Source organism: Spinacia oleracea, chromosome 4, assembly GCF_020520425.1.
Source record: "Spinacia oleracea cultivar Varoflay chromosome 4, BTI_SOV_V1, whole genome shotgun sequence".
Classification (NCBI taxonomy): domain Eukaryota; kingdom Viridiplantae; phylum Streptophyta; class Magnoliopsida; order Caryophyllales; family Amaranthaceae; genus Spinacia; species Spinacia oleracea.
The window spans coordinates 50,735,025-50,741,040 of record NC_079490.1 but is presented as its reverse complement, the minus strand read 5'-3'; the positions used below and the strand labels follow the sequence as shown (position 1 = coordinate 50,741,040).

General features: G+C 44.3%; 1 non-coding gene across 1 annotated transcript; it reads left to right on the top strand.

The window, feature by feature from the left end:
- Positions 1-5,635: 5,635 nt before the first annotated feature.
- LOC130460206 (small nucleolar RNA R71) lies at positions 5,636-5,742 on the top strand. The gene has a single exon (XR_008920147.1). It is a non-coding gene; the product is annotated as a small nucleolar RNA R71 (small nucleolar RNA).
- The last annotated feature ends 274 nt before the right edge of the window (positions 5,743-6,016 follow it).

Below are 6,016 nucleotides of genomic sequence, written 5' to 3'. Positions count from 1 at the left end.
AGAAAAACATGCACTCAACCTAGTAGTCGACTCGGAATGTGTCATGTCATAACTTGCATTGATAAACAACTACTTTCACATTAATATGACTCTATGCACAAAGGTCGGAAGGTCTTCAAAGCTTGTAATGATAGGCTTAGGTAGAGGTGCGGTAAATTTGGGTAAAACGTGAGCTTAAAGCCTTGGCTTTGGGGAGCATAAATCCTAGCAAAACCATGGTCAACCACAAATGAAGACCACAACCACAACTTCCCACTCAACACATGATGAAACAACAAACCAACCACACTATACTTTCTTGCCTTTCTTTCACAATTAAAATCAATCACTCATAAAGATAAGAAATTACAATACTTGAGTGTAACAATGCTTTGAATTTTTCTGAGAGTAATGAATTTTTTTTTTTTTTTTTTTTTTTCAATTTCCTTTTTTTTTTCTTTGGAAACCTTCATATTTTCTATTCTTCTCATCTCTTTCACTCTTCATTATTTTTTTTTTCTTTTTCAAACAACAAACAAGATAAGAAGAACTCCCTTATTTCCTTTTCAACACTCACTTTGTGCTCAAAACCAAGCACACTACAACTCCCTCACCTCACTTACTATTAGCTCCCCCAAGCTAGGCTTGGGACTAGTAACCAATGGGGCTTTCATGGGCTTGTAATATGGCTAGTCACCGAATAAAGGGGCACAAGCAACAACATGGGTAGAAAAGGAGGGAACAAATGTATCTAGATTCATCTGAAGGCTACCTAAACAGAAAAATGCCTTCGTCCTCCACAATGTGCATGTATATGAGTCATAAAACACTACTAACAGTTGCAAACCAATACTCAAAATCAATGACACACCAGGAAGCTATCACACATCCTAACCAAGTCAACTAGCCAAGCACCAAGTCCACAAATAGTTAGTCAGAGTTGACTCATGTTAAGGCATCAAAGCAATCGAATATCAAATCATGGCTAACACATCCACATTGCTCGTCATCAAATACCAAGAATCAAAACAATTTTCAATCAAAGGGGCACAGGGAAGCATGATATTGTATTCATCGGAACGTATTTTTGTATATTTTTTTATCATATATTTTTTTTTTTTTTTTAAGCAATAAACTAATCTAGAAAGCATTAAACACACCAAAATAAAGAAATGCGAAAAGAAAAGAAAAACATACCTACAATGTACAAGTAATGTGAAACCCCCCCCAAACCAAATCAGACAGTGTCCTCATTGGCTCAAGGGTATCGAACCAACTCGATCTCATCTCCATCATTGACGGCCATTGCCGCCATCATCATCATCATCACCATCATCTCGGCCAGCATGCCCACTAGGACCCGCTCCCTACCCTCCGTACTGGGTGGGTGTGAAGGTGCCCATAGAACCCGGAACTCCATATCCCTCCGCGGGATAGGTAAACCAGGTAGGGTGCTCGTAATCTGGGGCAATGTAGCCCTGCCTGGCATACTGATCATAAAATGGGAACATGGTCCTCTGGTGATCAGCTGCGAACTCCCGGAACCCGAGCTCAAGTCTGCTCAACCTCTCATCAATGGACCCCTGATCCTCATGAACTACCAGGCCACTCTGGGGCCTCCCCGTGTCTCGACGCCCCCTCCTGAAGTAGGTCCGAGGCTTTGGCTGGTACTGATGGGGCTCTGGCTGAGGGTCAGGCTGAGGCTGGGGGTCAGGCTGAGGCCCTTGCACAAATCCAACAAATAGATAATGAGCCTGGCCGGGTTTGAAACTAGTGCGGCCCTGAGGGTCGGGCAAGGTGAAAAGCCTGTTTCCCTCGAACATCCAGTACATGGCTCCCGGCCTAAATAACCCATGCTCCCCCTGCAGCCTACGAAGTCCAGCAAAATAAGCCAAATCAAGCAAGTTGCTACCCAGAACTGGAATCTGGTTAGCCTCAGTAAAATTGGCCGTGGCCATGGCTATGTGGGTGATCAACCCACCAATGGTAATCTTGGTAGTATGTGTGGAGGTGGCTATGGAGTAAAATTGAGAGGCCATGTGATGTGCAAGGTTCATTTTGTAGCTCTCCTCTCCTTCGGAAACGTAGCCACCTAAGATCTCTAGCTCCGTACTCCTAATATTCTGGGTCTCATCCCTACCAAAGATCGTAAAACCAAGAAACCTGTAGAAGACAATGGGTACCGGGTGTTGAATCTTGGAAGCATGCAAATGTTGCATACTCCCGGGATTCGCATTGCCCGTAAGCTTTCCCCACATGGTGCAGTTATTGTGAGTCTCCTTGGGTTTCCTACTGTATGTGGTAGACAATCCAAAAATCCTACCAAAATCAGATAAGCTCATGGTGTAGGTCCGGTTCATCACACGAAATTGAACCGATGACACGGTTCGATAACCATCCCTACGAACATTAAAACTACTCAAAAATTCTAGAGTCAACCGCCTAAATGTGAGACGGAGCATACCATACATGCTACTTATACCAACACCAACAAAAACACGTTTTACATCACGCTCAATTCCCATATCATGCAATGATTTTTGACATATAAAGCGAGTAGGGATTACCTCCCTCAATTTGAGGTGCATGAATCGTGCTCGTTGCTCCTCCGTAATAAAGATGACATCCGGAAAATCCGTGTCGGGCTCGAATTGCGGTGGTGGAGGTGGTGGTGTCGGTTACCGAGCTCGACTTGTGGAAGCCTCATGTTGATTTCTTGGTACCCTCGTGCATTTTCTTTGTGGTCTATTTGCCATTGATGAAAAATCTGAATTTTTGAGTTTTTTTTTGAGCTTTTTGGGTGAATTTGGGGATTTTGTGGGGATGAGAGAAAACTTAAATCGGTTAGGTGTAGGTTGTAGAAGATGATGAGAGGATGATTTTGATGAAAGAATTGTTGAATTTGGTGGAGATTTGAGGGAGATATGGTGGTTTGAAGTTTTTGGAAGTTGGGGTTTAATGGAGGAGTGAGAGAAAGTTAGGTTGAAGATGAAGAGGAAGTGAAGAAAGATTGGGAAACCGTGAGTTTATCGCTGAAATCGCGTCTCGCCCGATCGGGCGACATTCCGCCCGATCGGGCGGTTTGCGATCCTTTTCTTCTGATTCGTGCGCGCCCGATCGGGCGCACCTCGCCCGATCCGCATCGGGCGATTTGCGATTGCCTCTTTTCTTGACTTTTTCTGCCCAGAATTCCTCCTTGACTTTTCCACGAACTTTTCCTCAACCGCCCGATCGGGCAAAATAATTTCGCCCGATCGGGCATTCCACTCGCCAGTCCGCCCGATCGGGCTTGCTGCGCCCGATCGGGCAGAAATAAGCTGCATGAAAATCATCAGTGCGCGCCCGATCGGGCGCACCTCGCCCGATCAGCATCGGGCGATTTGCAGCGTGCTTGGCCTTGAGCTTAATTCCACTTTCTCGAACTTTGGGGCTTTAGGCCTGCACATTAAGAAACACCCAAACAGCGTAATGCCCTCTTCTCGCCTCACTAACACTAAAAACAATACTTAAACACACGTAGGTAATGGAAAATACTAACTAAACACACAAAAATTAGAATCAACAATCAAACTTATACTACTAAGGCAATAAATGGATAATGAAATACTCATCCCCTATGAGATTGATGTAATGTCCCCATTACACAATCTCCGTTTATGCGCAGACAATGGACATGAAAGGGATGAGAGCCACGACAGCTCATCGAATGGGGGCACCAAAGATGGTGCCATCTGGTGTCACATCGATTACCTTGGATGAGCTGTGTGGTGCGGGAAGTGACAGATCACGACCCCGATCATGAATATGATGTCCACCGTTTACAGAACTTTCGGCCCTTTGGGTCGTGGCATCATCAATCCGTCCCTTCTTTCGAACCCATGCCGAAGAGTGCATACTCCGATCACCTCCACCTGCAAGACAATTTGAAACATGTGCTTTTTCCGAGGAGTTATTAGAGTTAGTATGAGTCAATTCGGTATTAAAATAATCATTAGAAACATTGACTCCAAAACATGACTCCTCTACCATAGGGTTCTTAGCAACATGGGTTAAATTGAAAGTAACCTTATCATCCCCCACATTTAGGGTCAGCTTGCCATTCTTGACATCTATGATTGCCCCCGCAGTGTGTAGGAAAGGCCGACCTAAAATAATAGGAATTTGCCTATCCTCTTCCATGTCTAAAACAACAAAATCAACAGGAATAAAGAATTTACCTACTCTAACAGGCACATCTTCTAAGACACCTAAGGGGTATTTTACAGATCTATCGGCCATTTGCAGAGTTATGTTGGTAACTTTTAAATCACCCATGTTCAACTTAGTACATACAGACAGGGGCATGACACTAACACTGGCACCTAAATCACATAAGGCTTTGTCAATAAAAAGGTTGCCAATATTACACGGGATAGAGAAACTCCCGGGGTCCTTCAACTTGGGTGGAGACTTATTTTGTAGTAAGGCACTGCACTCCTCAGTAAATGCAACAGTCTCCACCTCACTAAATGCTCTCTTCCTAGTCAAGATGTCTTTCATGTATTTAGCATATGCAGGTACTTGAGTAATTAATTCAGTGAAAGGGACTGTTACCTGCAGATTCTTTACCACTTCTAAGAACTTACCAAACTGCTTGTCTAGCTTGTTCTTTAGCTGACGATGAGGGAAGGGAAGTTTGATAGGTGGAACTTGTATCTCAACTTTCTTCTCAACCCCTGTGTCAGCTTCCTTATTCTTGACCACCTTCTCACTTTCTCCTGGCACAACACCACTAACAGATACTTCAACCTCTTCCTCTATAGTCATAGGTGGCCCATCATATTCATATCCACTCCGCAGAGTGACAGCATTTACAGACTCTCTGGTCACAGGCTGTGAAGGAAGTTGACCTTTGGGTCTCTCTGCAAGAGCGGTAGCCATTTGTGCCAACTGTTTATCCATGATCTTGTTATGAGCAGTGAGGGCATCGATTTTGGCATCCTTTTCGCTTAGAGATCTCTGCAATTCCAACATCATATTCCTCATCTCTACAAGCATGGGATCGGGTTGTGTGGGTTGAGGTTGTGGTGGTAAGCCAGTTGATCCACTAGGTTGCGAGTTGTAGTTACTCCGCGGTTGGTAGGGTTGTTGTGGTGGTGGAGGGTGTTGAATCTGGTGGGGGTTCTGAACATTAGTACTCCTATATGATAATAGGGGGTTTTTTTTATACCCCTCATTGTATGAGTTGGAATACGAATTGTTCTGCTTGTAGGACTGGAATGCATTGCATTGTTCGATGGAGCTCCGGCATACCTGTGCATAATGGCCTTGCATCCCACAACTATCACAGACATTAGCAGATTGGGCACTCATTGCAGCGACACTAGCATGTTGGGTGGATTGGGAAGATGCGATCTGTATATTATCGAGCTTGTGATGTAGGGCAGTTAGCTGAGCAGTAAGCTGTTCAATAGAATTCATCTCATGCTTAACACCTCGGTCGGCAAAACCTCTAGGATTCCCATATTGGGCACTATGGATGGCCATCTCCTCAATCACCTCCAAAGCTCTAGGCACCTCCAGTTGCATAAATCTTCCACTGGCAGCTGAATCCAAAAGGCACCTAGACTCATTACCCAGACCATTGTAAAACTGCTGAACCAGGAACCAGTCATCTAAACCATGGTGTGGGCACTCTCTTTGCAAGTCCTTGAATCTCTCCCAAACTTCGAACAAACTCTCATCTACTTGTTGAGAGATACCTAATATCTGACCCCTCAGACGAGCTGTCTTCTCAGGTGGGAAATATTTAACATAGAATGCAAGGGCCAAAGAATTCCAATCGTTGATTTTCATAGCTGCGCGGTTGAGACTGTTAATCCATAGCTTGGCCTTCCCACTCAATGAAAATGGAAAGAGTATCTCCATAGTCTGCTCCGGTGTTAAATTCTTCTGCTTAATGGTGGCACAATACTGAATGAAAGACTGAATGTGGAGATTGGGATCTTCACCCTTTTCCCCACCGAATTGGTGTCTCTCGATCATGTTTATCAGCTGG